This window comes from Panthera onca, chromosome A1 (genome assembly GCF_046562875.1).
Source record: "Panthera onca isolate mPanOnc1 chromosome A1, mPanOnc1 haplotype 2, whole genome shotgun sequence".
In the NCBI taxonomy this organism is placed as follows: Eukaryota; Metazoa; Chordata; class Mammalia; order Carnivora; family Felidae; genus Panthera; species Panthera onca.
In genome coordinates, this window is record NC_138339.1 from 45,510,660 (window position 1) to 45,531,662 (window position 21,003).

The 21,003-nt window shown below is 39.0% G+C and overlaps 1 long non-coding RNA gene across 1 annotated transcript; it reads left to right on the forward strand.

Moving 5' to 3' along the window:
- Positions 1–249: 249 nt before the first annotated feature.
- On the forward strand, positions 250–18,518 carry LOC132680125 (uncharacterized). The gene is made up of 3 exons (XR_009610529.2): positions 250–337; positions 6,809–6,913; positions 18,028–18,518. It is a non-coding gene; the product is annotated as an uncharacterized LOC132680125 (long non-coding RNA).
- The last annotated feature ends 2,485 nt before the right edge of the window (positions 18,519–21,003 follow it).

Consider the following 21,003-nt stretch of genomic DNA (forward strand, 5'->3'; position numbering starts at 1 on the left):
TTCTGATCTCTCTCTCTTGAAAATGCCTATTCATTTCACAGTCTGTCTCATCTGAGTTTATGGTAACTCTTCTTCCAGTTTTTACGATAATAGCCTCGCTATCATCCCTGGCTCTGCCTTTTGGGTTACACCCCTATTTTGTCCCTCAGCAAATCTGGGGACTCGACCTTGAAAATATATCCAAAATTCCATCCATATACTCCATTCATGCTACACTCACTTCCTCCATCTTGCTCTATCATTTTTCTCCTAGATTACTCCAATGGTCTTCCAACTGGGCTCCCTCCTTGTACTTCAGTCTATTCTCAGCCCAGCAGCCGAGGTGATCCTGTTAAAGGTAAATCAGAATGTTATTCCCTGGATCAAAACCAGTTTCTTTCAGAGTAAAATTCAAAGTCCTTAGTAAAACCTTTAAGGCCCTACAGGAACTGATCCCTACCATTGCTCTCACCTCATCCCCTTTTACTCTGTCCCTCAGTCACTCTACCCCCAAAGACCTAGGCCCCCAGCTACTCCTTGAACACACAAGGACACTCCTACCCCAGGGATTTGGTATTTAATCTTCCCTTTCCCCCAATACAACTAATTGTTCGTATTAAAGCTCTGATTACAGTGAGTAAAATACAACGCTTTAATGCTTCTAATCCCTCTTTCCTACTTACTTTTTCTTTAATGTGTTTCACTATCTAATAATACCATGGATTTTACCCAGTTATATTGTGTAGTATCTCTCTCCATCATTAGAATATAAGCCCCATGACGACTGGGGTTTTGTTTTACTCACTCTGTAACCCCAATGCTTAGAACTGTGCTTGATGCATGATAAATACTCCATAAGCATTTGTTCAATCCACAAATAAATATATTTTTAAAAGATACTCAGGGGGTACCTGGGGGGCTCAGTCAGTTGAATGTCCGACTCTGGCTCAGGTCATGATCTCACAGTTTGTGAGTTTGAGCCCCGTGTCAGGCTCTGTGCTGACAGTTCAGAGCCTGTAGCCTGCTTGGGATTCTGTGTCTCCATCTTTCTCTCTGCCCCTCCCCCACTTGCGCACTGTCTCCCCCGCACCCCCTCAAAAATAAACATTAAAAAAAAATTTTATTAAAAAAAAAACTACTCACATGGGGTTCCCCGGGTGGCTCAGTGGGTTAGGTGTCTGATTCTTGATTTCAGCTCAGGTTATGATCTCACAGTTCGTGGGAACACGTCCGGCGTCAGGCTCTGCACTGACAGTGAGGAGCCTGCTTGGGATTCTCTATCTCTCCCTCTCTCTCTGCCCCTCTCCTGCTCATACTCTCTCTCTCAAAATAAATAAAGAAACTTAAAAATGATTTAAAAAAAGATGCAAAAGTAAATTGACATATGTGTACATATTTATGAGTTTATAAAACGGTGTGGGAGTATACAAACCAGAAAGTTCATATTGATTCCCTCAAGAAAGTAGAAGCAGAGGCAATGAGGCAGATTATTAAGTTCTTTCCTTAGGCGTCTCTGAATTGGCTTCTTATTATAGGGGTTATATTTGTGAATTTTTTGAGAAAAACATTATAATTTAATTTTAAATAAGTATATTGATGTTAGCCCAAAAATGTACTTAAAACCCTCAAATCCAAAGATTAATCCATTTCTCCCTTTCATCATTAGTGTCAGTATTTTAATTGGAAACACATAAATATTCAGGCATGGTAGCTGTTTATACAATAAAAGATCCAAGAGTTTCAGTAGTTTCTGAGCTTCCCAGAAATAGAAGCCATTCCAGGCTTCCTCCCTAAAAGCATAACCCCCTGCATCATGACCAAGAATAACCTAACTGAACCTTTAGCAAATCAATCCTCATTCAGAAATATTTTTTTTCATATTCTGATTATTTCTGGCATTAAAGAATAGTTTAAGAAGGCTGAAAAACAGCATGTGAAGTGACTATTCATTTTTTTTTTCAAGTGAAGCAGTGTGCAGAAACATAAACAAAATACAGCTAAAGGAGATGTGGGGATGAAAAACAGCCTCTTTGACTTTCCCAGGTAGCTTCTGAGATAGCTAAATGGAAGTCTTAGGGGTCCTTGCACTTAGATATTTATGAACCATGATGTGGGCAGGGTGAAGAGTAGAGCAGTCTGTTAACTTTCAAATAAAGTTGAAGGAATGTTTGAAAGAAATGAGACAAGATAACTGTTCTCAATTATTTTAAGAAGCAAGTTGACTTTTCTGTGAAGCTCCAGAGAACGTCAATAAGTTTAGTGAAAAGGAGGCTTAAGAAGACAACTTGTTTGATACTAGGAAAAAATAAACTGTCTGGAAATTATAGTTGGCCCACGGTGGAATGAACTGCCAAGTGCGATAGCAAACCTCCTGTCTACTAGAGGAATGGGAACAGAGACAGAACCTGGCTAACCAACAAAGTGTGATAGATGGCATTACTTACCAAGTGGGAGATTAGATCATTACAATTCCTACCAATTCTCAGGTTCTAGGGGTCCATGTGTTAGGACTCTTGGTTATAAGTGACAGAAACTCTCCTTTTGCTTAAGCTTGCACAATTGAAATGCCAGATTGGATCCTAGCTTAAAATGTGGCTCAATTCAAGGGTTTAAGGTTTTGCATCTCTTCTCCCTCCTTCTTGAATCTATTTTTGTCTTCTTTTTTGGCTTAATTTTCATGCAGAATCATTTCACATGACAACAAAGGCTCTCAGCAATCCCAGGCTTAAACTATCCTTATACCTCGAAATCTTCAAGAAAGGAAAGAAAGGCACTCTTCTCAATGGAGAAGTCTAGGGAAAAACTCTGTCACATCTATGGTTACATGCCTGCCCCTGAAACAATCTCAGCATCCAGGCAGGTAAGGCACACTGATTGGCCAGCCTGGGTCACAAGCCTGCTGAAGAGGAAGAATTTCCACTCCCCTTCAAGGTCCTTCTAGCCAGACTCAGAATCAAATTGACACGAGACATATTAATGGGAGAAAATCAAATTTAATTTTGTACATATGGGAAATCCACACAGACATGCAATTCCAAGGACAGTCAGGCAAAAATGACGTCCAGAACTAAGGGGAAGGGCGGGTAGGAATCTAAGACTTCAAAGAGAAGAAATGCAATTCACAGGAAGATAAAAAAGAGTAAATGTTTGGTAAACAAATGTTCACTGGGCCCCTCAGAAACAATGGGACAAAGAGAACTTGATCACATAGGTCTTACTTGTGTTCTCCCTGTCTACTATACCTAGTTCATTTCTTAACATAGTGATCTATGGTGATAGTTCTCTTCCAGGAGCAGATCAGATCTTCTATCTAAATTCTTTTTAGGTAGTTGAGGGGAAAGGTAAAGAGTTTTTCTTGAATGTACAGGGTTGTGATTGCTTTGTAATTCAAAATACTCTTCATGCCAAAATGGCCCATCTTGGGGCAGCCTGCCGTTGGCCCCTACAAGCCCATCCCAGTCCCAGGCAAGCAGGACCACGTGAATGACAATTCCACCAGGTGGGGGTGGACTATTTCCCTAAAGGAAAAATTTTCTCAGCAGAAAAATAACAGATGTCTATTATATTCTGAGAAAAGCACATAAAACTAAAAGATTTGATTGTTACATACATCTGACCATTCCGGTGAACTCAAAAGGAGAGACAAAGGTTAACAGCCCTACTTTTGCAGATTACAAACAAGAAGGCATTGAGTCCCTTCACATGTTTTGGCTTAGATAGAGCTTTCCAGAATTAACGAAGAAAATCATGCTGTTTTCACCGTTGCATTGCAATGGGATGGTACTAGGGTAAGAAGATGTGTGCTGTCACCAAATATGTTTCTATAACAGATGGGAATTGCTTTTTCTTGAAATAGCTACTGATGTAGGGATGTTAAGATTAGCTAGGGCAATGGCTTTCCTTTTGTAGGAATTTGTATTATGATAATCAACCAACCAGAAGGAACTGTTAGTCATCCTTTCCCTGTTTAGAGGCAAAGCTTTGCAAATGAAAGAGAACAATATACATGTAGGATATACGTATGTGTATGTGTGTGTGTGTATTTCTCCTCTTCTATATATATGCAGACATTTATAGACTGTACACAAAATGAGTCCACGTATTTCTGACAAAAAGGCAGAATAGCATAATGTGTACGAGCAAGGTTTGGGAACCATTCTGCCTGATTTCAGATCCTGATTCCTTCACTTACTAGTTTGGGAACCTTGGGCAAAATACTTAATCTTTCCATGTCTTATTTTTTCTCGTCTTTTACTAATAATAGCAACAATCCCAAAGAATGAATGCATTAAATGAGCAGACAAGGGAAAAGCACTTAGAAGGCTGACTGTGGCATCACAAGTGCCCAATGAAGTTTGTTATCCTTAATTATTACTGTCACCAACCTTGTATGTGGTATGTGTAATGTTAAGGCCTCAGTTTCCACTCTCCAACAGCTATGTGAGGGTTCCCAGGAGTAATAATATAGAATTTCTATAGAATTCTAGCATGATATTTTATTCTCTGTATGGGGGCATTTTTAATCTTGTGATTTTACTCACAAATGTGTCAAACAGCAGCTGAAACAACATTCCTGGTATTCAGAACCAAGAAAACCCAAACAAGTGAAGCTAATAGACAAAGAAATTGACCTAATAATGAATCATTTATGTTAAAAATCTCACATATACAATAGTTTTGAACCAAAGTAATTCTATAAATATTATCTCTTTAAAGAGGAAAGGGGTAAAACCAGAAATTTGGCATTTAATTTCTTGAATTATATCCTTATTAAATAGTGCCTATGACATGAATGATACAAACATACAAAGAGGGAGATAGGCAAAAAATGAAAACCAATTTTGCAAAATTGCTTAGTAAGGTAAATTCATCATCACTCATTAATGGTTAATCGGTCTGAAAATAGGCACAAACTTATTCTGGTCCCAACTACTTTACAGAGAATTAATTTAAAAATGGAAGATGATGGTTTCCAGAAGTTAAATTTCTCTGTATGTCACCAAGTTTGCTCCTAACTTTCTTCCCGTAAAGATGATTTGCTGGATATGAATGGAAACTTTCCCTTTTGGAATCCCCCATATGTCACGGTATAAATTGGATTCAGAGAAAGTAATTTGGTTGCTGCAAATAGGATTTCAGTAGCACAGGTAGGCTAGGCAGTAGGACAAGGCAATTCTAAGAAACCAAAACCCAGCTTCAGGAAACTAGCCCTTTAAGGGAAGATGGGGGAAAAAACCTGGCAAATATTTAACTCAAAGCCAGGTTATCCTCAAATAAAATAATGTACTTCATGGATTCCCAAGAAATGCCAGTTTCTCTTCAGTGGTTGCTGATGGCTTTTTAGATGTTATGATGTCACATAATAGATTTTAATCACTATGCTCGAGAAAAGGAGGACTATGTAGGAAAAAACGAACCAAGGATGGATACACCCAATGTAGAGACAGCCTCACCTGCTGATAGCCTGAACAAATGATAAAAACTTATTCTGATGAGATTTCTTGCCTGCATCTGGATTTAGAATTAACAGCAAGATAAAGCTGGAAAGAATTTTAGAGGACATCTTGTCCAATCCTTCATTTCTTGAGTGAATCTCCATTATGATATTCCTCAAAAGTAGACTTTTATCTTGAACACAATACACCCAGTGTTATTTTCCAGAAAGACAAAATCTATTAAACATAATGCAGTGTGGACTCTGAGAAAGTTCTTTTTTAAACTGAATATAAGTTGATCTCCTGGGAACTTCCATGCATTGATCCTAGATTGATCTCTTTAAAATTCCCCATAATTACTAAAATACATTTATTCAACAATTCAGCAACTATTTCTTGAGCCTCTCTGTCACAGGTGAGACACTTTTCTAAAAGCTGAATAGAAGATACAACATGAAAATATAGTTCTTGCCCTAAAGTTGCTTATAGAAATATAAAAGTGATGTAATTAGTTTTAGCACAGATCAGTTTCTGGGTCCAAGGTACAAGGAGATGCAAGCAAGATTTCATTATCTCAGTGGAGAAAGGCATCACTTCTTTGTAGGGGCTACAGAGAAGGCTCCTGAAAGACAAGGGAACAGGGAAGTGATATCACAGAGGGACTCAAGAGCATGAGCAAGGGTAAAGGTGAGAAGTTTGGGATTTTAATGCCTCCTGGATTTCTATCTTATACATGAAGATGGAGAGACTTGAACATGTTCTGTCACTGCATATGTGCAGTTTGTGACATTTGGACATGTGATAAATTATCATTTTATAAACCTGAAATGGATGGAGTTTAACTTGGCCACTTCCCTGCATGTGATCGGCAAGAGATTCTCATCTAAATAACCAAATGATAGTTTCTACGTTTTCTACAGGTATGGTGCAGTGTGTGTGTGTGTGCGTGTGTGTGTGCGTGTGTGTGTGGTGTGAGGAACTGCTAAATTTTTCTTACCTTGTCAGTCATCTCTGGATGAACTGTAATGTCTCCTGGAGGGGAACCAGGTGGGAAAGCCACAGATGGATAGAGCAAGGGATATTTTATCCTCAATGAATACAGAGACTAGCTGGCCCAAGAATAATTCCAGGTGGCAGAAATGTAATGGCACCCACTTCAGGGGAATTAGGCAAGGTTCCAGCAGGAAGCCAAGTTTGCTTCAGATTCCACCAGGAATCAGCCCTTTAGAGGACTAGAGGCTTGTATTTTAAACATGACAACTGTTATGCCTCTTGTATTTTCTGTAATTATTGCCTTTTTGTTCACTGAGTATTAAAGTTCTTTTTGAAAATGTCAGCCTGTCTCAACTGAGCAAAGAAAAACATGAAAAGTTATTTCAATTCATGTTTTGCAGCTTTAAAGGAGGTATGGGCTCCCTGGGGCCTGATGTAGTGGAGGCCACAATAATCTAATGGAGAAGAAGCCCCAGAGGAAAGAGAAATTTACAAGAAAAAAAAAGGTGGGTGGCCTCTTAACTAGCCATTCTCCTTTATAAAAATATTGTTCTGGACTTTTATTTTCATATTCCTATATCATAAGAGATTTATGTGTGTGTGTGTGTGTGTGTGTGTGTGTGTGTATAATATGCTTATATATAATATGCTTATATATAATATACTTATATATAATATGCTTATATATAATATGCTTATATATAATATGCTTATATATATAAATAAAACAAATATATATGTATATTTTATTTTTATTTAAGTTTATTTATTTTGAGAGAGAAAGAGAGAAAGTACAGCAGGGGAGGGCCAGGGAAAGAGGGAGAGAGAGAGAGAATCCCAAGCAGGCTCCATACTGACAGCCTAGAGCCTGATGCAGGGCTCAAACTCAGGAACCGTGAGATCATGACCTAAGCTGAGATGAAGAGTCAGACGCTTAAGCGACTGAGGCATCCAGGTGCCCCTATTGCATATATTTTTTAAAAGTTCTCAAAATTCAACTTTTTTATTCTGGAAAACTGCCTGTGCATTGTAGAGGAGAATAGAAAATGCAGGTAAGCATAAAGCAGAAAATTAAAATGATCCATAATTCTATCATCAGAACATTGGTACTGTTCTGGTGTTTCATTCTACATTTCTTTAACTTATAAATGTATATACATTTCTGGCACAAGAGTAGAATGAAATGGAATTTAGGATTTTGATTTTTTACATGTATTGTGTTGTATCCCTTTTTCTGTTGTTTGTAAATTGTCCTACAGCAATCTTTTTAGTGGTGGCACAGCATTGCACAATGCATTTAAATCACACCTCACTTGTTAGGCATTTGACTTCGTTCCATTTTTACACATTTAATATGACATTACAATAACTAGATTTCATTTTCAGCTGAAAACAAGGGAGGGGTGGCGGAAGGGCATTTTTATAACCTAAACCTTTTCTACTTATCTAAACTTTTTATTGCAGCTTCTGATTCTATTTCAAGCATACTTTAGGGCATGAATGGGCAAACTTTTTTTATAAAGGATCACACAACAAACATTTTTGCCTTTGTGAACCATTTAGTCTCTATTGCAACTTCTCACTTCTGCTGTTGTAATACAAACACAGAAGCAGGGGCGCCTGGGTGGCTCAGTAGGTCAAGCATCTGACTTCAGCTCAGGTCATGATCTTAGGGTTTGTGGGTTCAAGCCTCACGTCGGGCTCTGTGCTGACAGCTCAGAGCCTGGAACCTGCTCCAGATTCTCTGTCTCCCTCTCTCTCTGCCCTTCCTCTGCTTGCGCTCTGTCTCTCTCTCAAAAATAAACATTAAAAAAAAATTTAATTAAAAAAACCACAAAAGCAGTCATAGATAATACGTTAATGAATGGGCTTAAAGGTGTTTCAATAAATCTTTATTTACACAAGCTGGCAGCAGGCTGGATTTGGGCTATGGACGGTGTTCTGCTGACCTCTGCCTTGATGTTCAGAGTCTTATGGCCATGCCTTATTTGATCTATCCTGTCATTTTATAAGCTGAATATATACCAATGTTCTTCTAGGCTTGGGGGATATAAAGGTGAAGTAGACACAGACTCTGTCCTTGTGGAACTTAATATTCTGTAACATTGATTTCAAAGCAAAATTCAAATAGGCATGTGTGCAGTCAGTTGTTTGGGATAAACATGTAGGTCTGTCCCAATTGCTAGGACCACAGAAACATGATGGTCATGCCCACTAACACTTCCCACTACCTCAGTCATGCAAACCATACCTGTGAACCCTAAAATGCAACAATGTTTTCTTTTCCTAAAAGAAAATAGAATAAATGAGAAGAAAATAGAAGCTACAAAATGCTAGCACATTTCTTGCAATATACCAATTTTGTGACTTTAAACAATATCCTTAACTTCTCTAATCCTCAGTTTCCTCACCTATAAAATAGGGATAATAATGGGATTGTGAAGATTGAGGTCACATGTGTGAGATGTCTGGCCCACTACATGGAATAAGTGTGTAATAAATGACATCTAGTTTTACTGATATGCCCTTACATAGACAGTTGTTCATAAAATTAGGTAATATTCTTCACTGATTTGTTCATTAAACATTTTTTATTACAATATATAGAAAGAGCATCTCTGTCTAGGACAAGTGACAATAAAGGAAAGAAAGAAAAATATAAAAATTAGGCACCAGAAATGAAATCTGTAGATCTGAAGTCATTTATAAAAATGGACTGCTTTATCCTTTACACAGTTAAAGGTATTTCGTACATACTGTGCCTGACCCAGTTCATGTACCTCCACAGACCTCAGTCCCTCCTGGCTGCCAGGCTCTGTCCTAGGAGCAGCAGTGACACCAGGTCCCATGTCCATTGTCATAAAGCCCTGGCCACATCCACCACCGCCTCATCTTGTATGGCCTCCCTTGGGGGTGGGAGTCATGGGGCTCCTGCACCAGGTTACCTGCTCTCAACCTTGGCAAATGAGGACTCTGCTTCAGAAGCAGCCACAAGGAGCAGGTGACACAACTCAACAGCAGAGGGTTAAAGAATTAAGTACAGAATTAACATCTTAACAGCTTTTACCAGTGAGAAACAGGGGACCCAGGGGGAAGCAGACACATTGCCTTCTTCGTCCATCTTAGAGGGTTCGGGTTTTCAAACCCACACCCAATAAATGTCAGCACACAAACTGTGCCTCAGGCTCTATTGCCTGGGGAGCCAGGCTGACACCCACAGCATCTCACTGAATCACCATGATAATCTAAACAGCAATCCTATGACGTAGATGATATTTCTCTTTTATGAATGAGGAAATGGAGTCCTTCCTCTGGAGGTGGAACGGTTCCTACAGGTCAGTCACAGCTAGACCTGGCCAACTTGACTCAATGAATTTCCGTGACACTGAGCTACTTTCAACATCATGTGCTTCCAGTTAGTCTTTATAAGCCTTCAGAGTTAAAAAGGAAGTCACTCCTTTTCTTCTCCCAACCTCCTTCAATGCCAACAAGGGCCCAGGGCCTGGGTTTATTAGAAAAACTCAGTGTTCCACCTGTTTTAGAGAAAAATTTCAGGTCAGTCTATCTCCTGTGTGTTTCCTTTATTACTCCCACTAAACACTTCACTTCTGACACTTCTGCTCACCAAATGTGTGGGGAGATTTCCCCAAGACAACAAGCAAGGGTCCTACATCACTGGGTATCCTGCAGTTTAATTCAATTCTGACACTGTTTACCTGGAATTAGCAACAGATCACAGGTTAAGGGCTCAGTCCCAGAAGACTGCCTCCCACCACAGCCCAGTACCCCTTCTGACACCAGTCACAAGGCCAGGTTATCACCTGTGCTTCTGATCAAAGGATCCCACAACCCCCTGTTTGAGTCTGATTAATTTGCTACAGTGGCTCACGATATTCAGAGAAACACTTACATTTACCAGTTCATTAAAGGATATTATAAAGGATGTGAATGAAGAGCCAGACCAAGAAATACATAGGGTTTGGTTCAGGAGGCTTCCTAGCACAGGAACCTCCTTCCCATGCAGTTGGAGTGCACCATCCTCTGGGTGTGGAAGTGTTTGCTAACCCTTTGAACCCTGTCCTTTTGGGTTTTTATGAAGACTTCATTGATTAAATCATTGGCCATTTGCAATTGAACTGGATCTTCAGCACCACCGCCTCCCCCTCCAGAGTTGTGTGTAGGGGGTGATGGACTGAGAGTTCCAATTCTCTAAACACCTGATTGGCTCCCATGGCAACCAGCCCCATCCATAAGTTACCTAAGGGCTTTTCAAAAGTCACCTCATTAACATAACAAAGACAACTTTATTGCTGTCATCACAGGAAATCCCAGGCTGTGAGCCAGTAACTGTGGAAAAAGATAAAATACATATTGGAAATACATTTTGGTCATCGAAATGACCAAATATGTATTTCCTATGAATCACAATATTGTATTGGGGCTGCTCATTCAGAATCCACTGAGAAGAAAGGACTTGGCCTCCAACCCTGTGTGGTTCCATCTGATGTCAGCCTGCCTCTGACCCAGGAACCTACCCCATCCTTCCAGAGACATGGCTTCATTGTCATCCAGAGCTTACTAGGGGATAGCTCCACACCCTGTTTGAGGACTAGGGTGCAGTAAAAGACTACTGAGTTTTGTATGAATTCTAATACTTACTAGGTGGGTGACTACTCAAGCCTAAGTTTCTTTTTCTATAAAATGAGGATAATCACGTGATAGACACTGCCAGTGCCATGCCCAGCCCATGTGCCCCCAGCTCTCCCAGACAGGTCCTGAAGACTCCCATGGCTCTCTGAATCTCTGCCTGGTGGGGTTCTCTGGGAAGCAGCAAGCTAGTGCAGGACATACTGAATGTGCCAGAGAGTTCATGACTGGAGGACCTCAACCAATGAGGGACAGGAGTTTGTGGGTGAATGCCTCAGCTTCCTTGTGCCCTGCATAGGCCAATTCTGAGATGTGTTCTACACAGTCTCTTAGAAAATCCCCAGCAAGACTGAGCCCCACTTACCCACACAGGTCACCCACTTATTTACAAACCCCCTTCTAGCCTCCTCCCTTCCTTATGTCCCTTTCCCACATCCTCACTGTGTTACCTGGGATGGATTTCCAAATACAGTCATTTGCATCAAAACCTTTGCCTCAGGTCCTATTGGGCAAGCACTCTAGCTTGCCTATCTCAGGGGACAGTTAAAATAATAAAAAGGAAAGCCAAAGGGCTCCATTGCTAAATTCCAGGAGAATCAGGACTGTTTTGTTCACTACTGAATACCTAGTACTGAGCACAGTATCTGGCAAGTAGTAGATTTTGAATGCGTATTTACTAAATGAATGCATTATTTAATTGATTAATCTGAACTCACCTACTGACGCTCATGAAGAATTTACACTCTTTGACAAATTTAAGACGCTCAATAGATGTCACGGGTTCATTCCTTCTCTTCTGTCCACTGTTTTCTCTTCTGGGTCTGTTCCTTGAGGTTTTGGAAAGGTTGAACAGGACCTAGGGTTCTTGGGGGCATTTCTTGCTGTATACCCACCTCTCTTTCACTACAATCCCAACCTCTAAAAAGTTTTAAAATTATGCGTCACTGTCTATTACTTTTCTGCTTTGAATTGCTGTGCTGTCTGTACTCACCTTATAATGTAATATCATCAATTAACAGCTACAGCAAAAAGCAGTTACATTTGGTGCAAATCAATGCCTTACAGACTCTCCATGATTAAAAAAAAAAAAAAAATTCCATCATAGACTCCTGAGTCTTTTCCACCAGTTTCCCCCAAAATGTACAGGAAAGTAGGTGACTTGTTACATGCCAGGGAAAAAGAAAGAAAGAAAGAAAGAAAGAAAGAAAGAAAGAAAGAAAGAAAGAAAGAATCTATATCAAGTATTTGGAAGAAATGTGAAGTTTAATGCACTATTTTATTAGACTTGGCTTTCCAGTAAAGTCTAAAGGTGGTCACAATATAGCTGGGATAAGTGTTCTATGGTTTGTTAAAGGACAAGACTACCTTGCAGAATTCATACCTGCCATCCCCCAGTCTTAGGCAGTGCTTCCAATAATAATAATAATAATAATAATAATAAACCAGTGAAACAAATAAAACCCTTCCCAGAAAGCTGGAGTGCTTATAGATCATTGTGTCAGAAGATGTCTTCCATCTGAAAATCTAGAGGAAGGGGACCCTGCATCTAGCCCTCTCAGTTTACAGAGAGACAGAGACACAGAGAGGATTGCCACCCACTCAAGACCAAAGAGCACATCAGTGGCAGAACAAAGCCCAGCTCCTCAATCTTCTGATTCTTCCTGATGCTTCTCCATCACATGCTACCTCCTTAGCTCCTGACAACAGGGCAAAAATAGTTACATGAGAAATATGTGTGTGGGCATGTATGTAAGTGAATGTTCATGGTTTATTTTTTCAGGGTTTCTGTCAATTTATGCCAGGTTTCCAAGGATATTATGCTCGTAAGAGAAGAGCTACACATTTTCCCTAAACTAAAATCTCTCTTAATCATGTGTGCCTCATCTGTTTTCCTGGTTTTACAGTTTAGGGATCATGAATATACTGAATCTAGAGCTTCTACTGGTTCTTTTTCTGGGTCTGTGTTTTCCTAACAATAAGGTGAGGAAATTGAACAACTGTAGTCACTAGTGTATCTTTTAAATGGAAAATTCTGTGATCCCAGTAGCTTTGATGGCAGCTATGTAGCATCATAGGCTTTTCTTATCCACTGCTGTTCCCCGGTGTCTATCATATTTCACCATACCATTTCTTCTTCACCTAAGATACGCACAAGAGTTAGAAAACCTTTGCTGGGGGAGATGAAAGGGTAGATGGGAGAATGGAGGACTGAAAGAATCTACCTTGAGAAGTGAACTTCTTATACTGAAATTATTTGTGATTATAAATAACACTGACACAGTCCAACAAGAATCTCAATAATTTACATATGTGAAACCTAGAATTTTAGACCCACAAGTGTTAAGTTACTCATTATATTAATCTGCACATTCATTTATTCATTAATTTATATTCCACATATTTAGTTACACTCCCTTTCATCCACTCATTCATTATTTATCTAATCAATGCATTCAGTTAACGTTTATTGAGCACTATCCCTTCACCAAATTAACTTACTTCTTAAATTATTCACATTCTAAATTAGAACAAAAAAAAGAACAATGAAAACATAAATTTATCAGAAAAGAAAAAAAAAATAAATCTGATTTCATGGTCTTCACATCAGTCCTTCATATATCAATAAACCAACATATATCAATTAAGCTACTAATCAATGTCTCTCATCATTATTTATAATAAAACATTATATATATTCTATATATAGAGAGAATATATATATGGGACATATATATATATATAGAATATATATATATAAAACATTCAACAAATATAGGCGTTCTGGACCAGAACCAAGGATAGGGAAGAAAATTTTTGGTCAAGTTGAGCTTTTTAATAGAAGTGTTGAATGTTGAGTGAATTCCTTTTAGAGATATTCAAGCTTAGACTGGATGAACAACCACAAGGGGATCTAGATGAATCGTCTTAGGAGTGTTAAAGCCGGTAATGACTTTCCGAGGCTAATAGAATAAGTTGACGTTTTCTTAAGAAAAATCTGTACACGCATACAAAAACAATTCTGCCTAAAATTTCAGAGTCCATGCTTCCCTGAATTCTATCCATTAATCCTAAATTAAGCTCACCCACTCTGGAAAGATTCCAACATTTGAGAAGAAGATGGAATAGTTGACCTTTAAGATCCCAGAGCTGTGAGAGTTCATATTTCACGATGCCATATATCTTCTATCTAAAATACATCTTCTATCTAAAATGAGCTTTGTTATTTTCTTCACCCCCATATTAATGCTTCTAAAATTGAGATGAGCTTAGTAATCAATATGTACATTTAATTCAGTAGGACTTTTGTTTGTTTTCTGAAGAGCTTTTACTAAATCAATGGTACAATCTCCTAATCAATAGCAACTTTGAAGTAAGACACAGTACATTATTTATTGGATGATGTGTTTGGCATCGCTAAAAATAAAATTAAAAACAACGTCTCTGCCTTCAAAGAGTTGGCAATCAAAAATCTAGACCAATGTTTGTGAAATAGACTAATACCTAAATAATAGACTGATAGACTAAATAGCTAGTAATCAATCATTTGTGAGAGGGGCATTTTTCAGAAGTGGATGTCAGTACAAGGCAGAGAAAATAATTAAAAAGTCTTGAGATGGACCAAGGATTATGAATTGAATCTATGAAAGGGTTTGGGGGGCGCCTGGGTGGCGCAGTCGGTTAAGCGTCCGACTTCAGTCAGGTCACGATCTCGCGGTCCGTGAGTTCGAGCCCCGCGTCAGGCTCTGGGCTGATGGCTCGGAGCCTGGAGCCTGTTTCCGATTCTGTGTCTCCCTCTCTCTCTGCCCCTCCCCCGTTCATGCTCTGTCTCTCTCTGTCCCAAAAATAAATAAAAAAAAAAAAAAAAAAAAAAAAAAAAAGAAAGGGTTTGGGTGAAAGGGGTGGACTTAAACATTCTAAAATATTCGGCCCAGTGGTGTGGTTGCATGTGGGAAACAAAATAGTATTTAAATCTGCCAGCAATTTATTTTAGCTGTTGGAGATAAGTTATTAAAATTATCATTGAAGTTATAAATGTGATTGAATGGGGAAGGATGTAAAAAATCTGTTCTCTATTCTGGAATGAACCTAGAAATTGTTCTTCATGCAGGTATGCCCTTTGTTTTGAGAGAATAGTTTGATAAGTCTTTTAGTTATAGATATTTCAGGCAAATAACTACCCATTTTTCTCAGAAAATCCTGAAACAGTGACATATTCCAAATGCTTCAGGCCAAGCATTTTGTTTCTGAGTATAAAAAATTTATCATTCACGGGGGTTACAGTTGCCTCCTTGCAATGTTTATTATATTTTTGCCGAGTGCCACATTCTTCAATTCCCATTACAGGGTAGGACATCCAAGTCTAGAATCAGAGTGGAGAATACTGGGTTGGGGTCTATAATCTATAGGGTTAACTGGCCCCTGCAACATGACTGCAGACCAGGCTCATAAGAAAGAGATGAACACTGAGAGACCTTCTGTGGGGGTCACAGTAATTACATTTTTACAGCAGTTATTCCCAATATTCAGTTTTACTACTCCTCCATATCTGTATTATAATTCTCTCTAATCCCCAGTTTCTCATACAGTTTTGTCAGTGCTACAATCTGATATTAGCTTTTCCTAACTAAGAGGGGGACCTGTATCCTTGCCTGGGTCAAAGTAGATCACAGTGTAGCATGGTACAAAGAAATGTTTTCAAGCTGCAAGAGGGGACCGATGGAGAAGTCCAGGGCAGCAATCCATAAGCAGCAACCAATGCAAGTGTGCAAACAGCCAAAAGAGACCCAGAAATGCATTGAGAGAGATCTGGACTTCCTGCACTCAAAATTAGGGTTTACTCTATTTTATTCAACTGCTAAAGGGAAATACAACTCCTTGGAGACTTCTGGCTTGAAGACAATAAATGTGTTTGTGGGTTTTTTTGTTTTTTGGTTTTTTTTTTTTTTTTTTTTTTTTTTTTTTTTTTGAGCCAGGGTCCTTAAGTTTTCTTCAGTGGCCTCAGAATATTATGAACCATTAAATTAGGTGTTGAAGGGGCACAAGAATTTCAAGCAACACAAGAAGAGATTTTATAGTAAAATAAGATTTTCTCTAAATACACATTTAAAATATACTGAGGAAAACATTTTGGAAAGGCTAGCTACGTGTTTCGTAATGGATTAGATGTAATTAGACTTTAAGACATACTATATTATGCTCCTTGGATATCATTGGCTTTTGGTTCTAATGCTCTCCCAGCAAGTCAACAGATAATGGAGCTGCCCTAGGGAGTCTATTCTTTGAGGAAGGTTGCAAAGCCCTAGGCACCTGGCTAATGACGAGCCATTTATTATTTTTGACTTCTGCACCATTAAAACAGGCTAAGCATTAAAAATGGAATTTATCCCATGAAGGTAATCAGAGATATACAAAAGTAAATGAACAAAGATGTTTATCTCAGGTAACTGTAAAAAACTGAAATGAACCTAGAACCTAATAATCCAACGTATTAGATTTTTTCACTAAGTTACAGTGCATCCATTTCATGAAATATAATACAGTCATCAAAAAATATGTTGCATTAAAATGTTAATAGTGACTACCATTAATAATAATGCTGATGACAGTTCTGGATGGTTTGGATTCCCTTTTCTTTTTTCTTACCTGTTTCTGCACTGTGTAGAATGGTCATGATGTTTAATTTCTGCAGTAAGCAAAACAATAAAATTTGTTAAAACTGGGGTAGAAAAGAATAATCACGGTTAAGCCATTCTATATTGCTAAATACAAAAGGAAGCTAGAAAAGAGTAGATGGAGAACAACAAAATCTAAAATGTAGTTATATACAGAAAAAATATTTAAAGATCATGTAGTTAAATATCAATAGGTAATTCTAATTATTATATTATTATTCTACTGTTGTTAAAACGTTCAAGCTTTCTCCAGTGAGCATAAATTAATTTTTTTAAGTTATTAAAAATTAAGGGGTATTAAATTTCACCCTCAGGTGAAAGGTGGCTTTTCCTTAGCTGTTACAACTCTATTACCCAGAGAAGCCCACTTTCTCCTCTTCATTGTGAGAGCCTAACCATTTTGTAAGATGACTCAAGACGTCACTGAGGGTATCAGGTGGGGGTACCATGTAGAAGAAAGATGGTACACTCCAATGGGCAGGCTGAAGGGAATTTAATAAAGTACTTTCTACCACATTGACAGTAAGGTTTAAGAAAGCCAACAGGACTTGGGGTGCCTGGGTGGCTCAGTCGGTTGAGCTTCTGACTTTGGCTCAGGTCATGATCTCGCGGTCTGTGAGTTCGAGCCCGGCGTGGGGCTCTGTGCTGACAGCTCAGAGCCTGGAGCCTGCTTCGGATTCTGTGTCTCCCTCTGTCTCTCTGCCCCTCCCCCACTCATGCTCTGTCTCTATCTCAAAAATAAATGAACATAAAAACATTAAAAAGAAAGAAAGAAAACCAACAGGACATAGCGCATGTAGTAGCCAAGACTAATAACAACAGGGATGCTTACAGAGAGATCCAGGGTTTGTGGGACCTGAAATTTATTTACTCATTCACTTTATGAAGTTTGATGAGATGAATACAAAGTTGCAAGTACAAATCAATGATGTAAACGAATGTTTTCAAATGAAAAAAAAATACAATAACTTACAAGCTTAAACAAAGCTGACAACCTCTACAAACATCTGGAAAGTAGCAGAGTTATATCAATTAATTGCCTGATGAAATGCTATAATCTTCCCCTACATTTTTGGCTGCATATTCTTTGATTTCTTTGTCTAATGACAACGGTTTGGTTCATAAGTTGTTATTGGTAATGACACATAAATTGTCATGATTTAAATCCAAACTGAGAAAGCCTGTAAGTCCCTTTTTATTATTTATTTCCGTTTCAAAAATTGTTTTAGGTAATGTCATGCGAATGTTTGGAATTATTCTGAAATTATTAGGGGAAAATGTCTATCAAGTTTCTTTTACAGGTGCCCTCTATGAAGTGGAAGAGTTTTTCACCCACCAGCATTGAGTCTCTATATTTCAACTTCCCCTCCAGGACCTAGTCACTTCTGCATCAGGCTTTGCAGGATACATCACAATTCAACTTCTGGCCATGTGTTTCCTTATGGTGATACCAGATGAACAGTGGATTATAGGAGAATTTCTGGAAGCCATTTCTTTACCATGTTAACTGCCCATAACTATTCACAGAAGTGACATAAAAATGATACCCCACTAAATTCAAACTAAATGTATACCTCAGGTCCCCATAGTCAGACCCTGCCTGTTCCCAGGGTCACTCCACATCACCTGATGCAAAGAGAATTGCAACACAAGGAAGGTAGAGTAGGAAGAGGAGGCAGGATTATTCTGCTTTGAATAACTGTATCTGTTGAATTAACTGTATCTGTTTTCTATTGCTGCAAAATAAATGACCACAAATTTAGCAGCTTAAAACAATGCCCATTTAGGGCCGTCTGGGTGTCTCAATTGGTTAAGCATCTGACTCTTGATTTTGGCTCAGATCTTGATGTCATGGTTTGTGGGATTGAGCCCTGCATCGGGCTCTGTGGCTGACAGCTTGAAATTCTCTGTGCCCCTCCATCTCTCCCTCTCTCTGTCTCTCTCTTTCAAAATAAATAAATAAACTTAAAAAAATACTCACTTATTAGCCCACAGGTCTGTAACTCAAAAGTTCTCTGGATTCTCTGTTCAGAGTATCACAAGGCTGAAGTCAAGGTGTTGGGCGGAGTCCTAACCTGGGGGCTCTGGGGAGAAATCTGTTTCCAAGTTCATGAAGGTTGTGAACAGGATTTAGTACCTTGCAACAACAGGACCCAGGTCCTTGTTTCCTTGATGAGTGTCAGCTGGAGGCCTTCATCACTTCCTTAAAGTTGCCTACAGTCCTTCTCATGGGATCTCCTCAATCTTCAAGCCAGAGTGGTGCACTGAATCCTGCTCCTGCATTAAATTTTCCAGGCTTCCTTTTCTGCCATCCATTGGAGAAAACTCAACAATTCGAAGGGCTCATGTGTTTAGATCACAACCACCCAGAAAAGTTCCTTAGCTTAACATCAACAGTGCCATATAATATGGCAATAATGGGAGCCATATCTCGTATTCACAGGCCCCAAAGATTAGGACATGCAATATTAGGATAACTTTCAAAATTCTGACTACAAGATCTTATTTTAACAAGGTATCCAAAAATACATGACCACATTGATACCTTGTTTGGGTTCCTCTCCAGGTGTGGAAAAGCAAGTGAGGGCCACTAAGGCTCAATGCTGAGTATAACTCTGAGCTTTCTACCCATTCAGGGATAAGGAGAAGGAGTGGTCACTGGAACCCAGAGAATATGCCTATATGAAGCAGTGATTTAGTGGAGGAATGCAGCCAATCTACAGTGACTTGGCATGAAGGAGGCCCTGAGATTCGAATAAGTATCCTAATCTCACTCTGCTACAATCTACTATTGGTTCCTTTCATTTGCCAAATCCACTGAAAATCATAAAACAAAAATGTTCATGGATGCAGTCCATGAATCTCAGGCTCCCTGGGCACACAGGAAGGTGGAAAAGTCAGAAAACAGATATGGAGGGCAAAATGAAGACATCCAGTCCACTGATGGATCTCTTTCTCTAGTTCTTTAGTGTTTATTGACTGATGCTGTGGTGTTGGCATTCACTTGTACCCTTCCTTCTAGTACTTGAATTACTGTGTAGGTGGATAGTGACATCCCCGCCTCTAGGTGGTAAATTACATAAGAGAAGAAGACATAACTTTTACTTTACTTCCACAAACCACAACACAAAGAACAATATTTAGTTGGGCCCCTTAACAGAAGGGTCTATGTGAGCTAATCATTAAATTCTTTACCGCCAGCACTGTTTGTGGCACATAGTTAAGGAAACGATTTATCATCCAAACTGGGACACTTCTGAGAGTAGAAATGAATGCTATTTATAATTATACTGGGTCAAAAAAGATTAGCTGGGCGTGTCCCAGACAAGGTAGGATGTATGGTTGCCAGACACATAATGGATGCTTGTTAAACACATGGATTAGTAAGTGAATGAAAGGGTGAATGAAAAGTATTCCTAGAATATTGCATTAGCTCCCTCATGTCACCTTGCTCTGTGCAATCCACTTATGTTTCTATATGCTACTCTCTTGACTTTATTAATGTCTGTTTATCTATATCTCTGACCTCTATCTGGATACCTAGACTGGAATTATGTCTACAACTGAGGGAACTACTTTCTACTCGCTTACACTGTTTCCTGTCTTTCCTCTCTGTAAATAACTCCATCAACTCTCAGTCCCCAAAGTGATATTGCACACCCTGCTACCTTACCCCAGCAACTCCCATTTAGTCTGTTGTCAGATTTTCTAAATTTTTTCTCCTCTATGCCATTTCTATCAATTCTTTCCACATCACTGTTACTACCCTGCCCAGGCCTATATCAGATTGCTGTTGTGCTACTAAATGCTTGCTTACTTACTACTATTATTGTGCTACTTGCTACTGGACTGCAACTTTTTCAGGCTAATTGTGACTCCATCTCTAGAATTATCTTCCCATGGTACAAATGGGATTATATCACAAAGCGTTGTTTGATGGATGGAATACTTGTAAAATAGAATCAAACCTCCTTGAATTGACATTCAAGGACTCCCATAATCTGGCTCAATCCTTCCTTGCTAGCCTCATCCAGCACTACTCTCCCCCGGATATCCTATGTCACCAGACTTTGCTTAATGTACATTCATACTTTGGGGCATCTATAACCATAAAGCACCATAATTTACTTTTTAATGGTGTGTTGGTACTGATTTGTGTGTTTGCTAATTTCCATTGTGTAAATACTCTCACTATGGCCAATTTCCAGTTACCAACGGTGTGTCACTGAATGCAGAGTTGGGAAGGGATGTTCACATTCTGCTGCCATGAGCCAGCT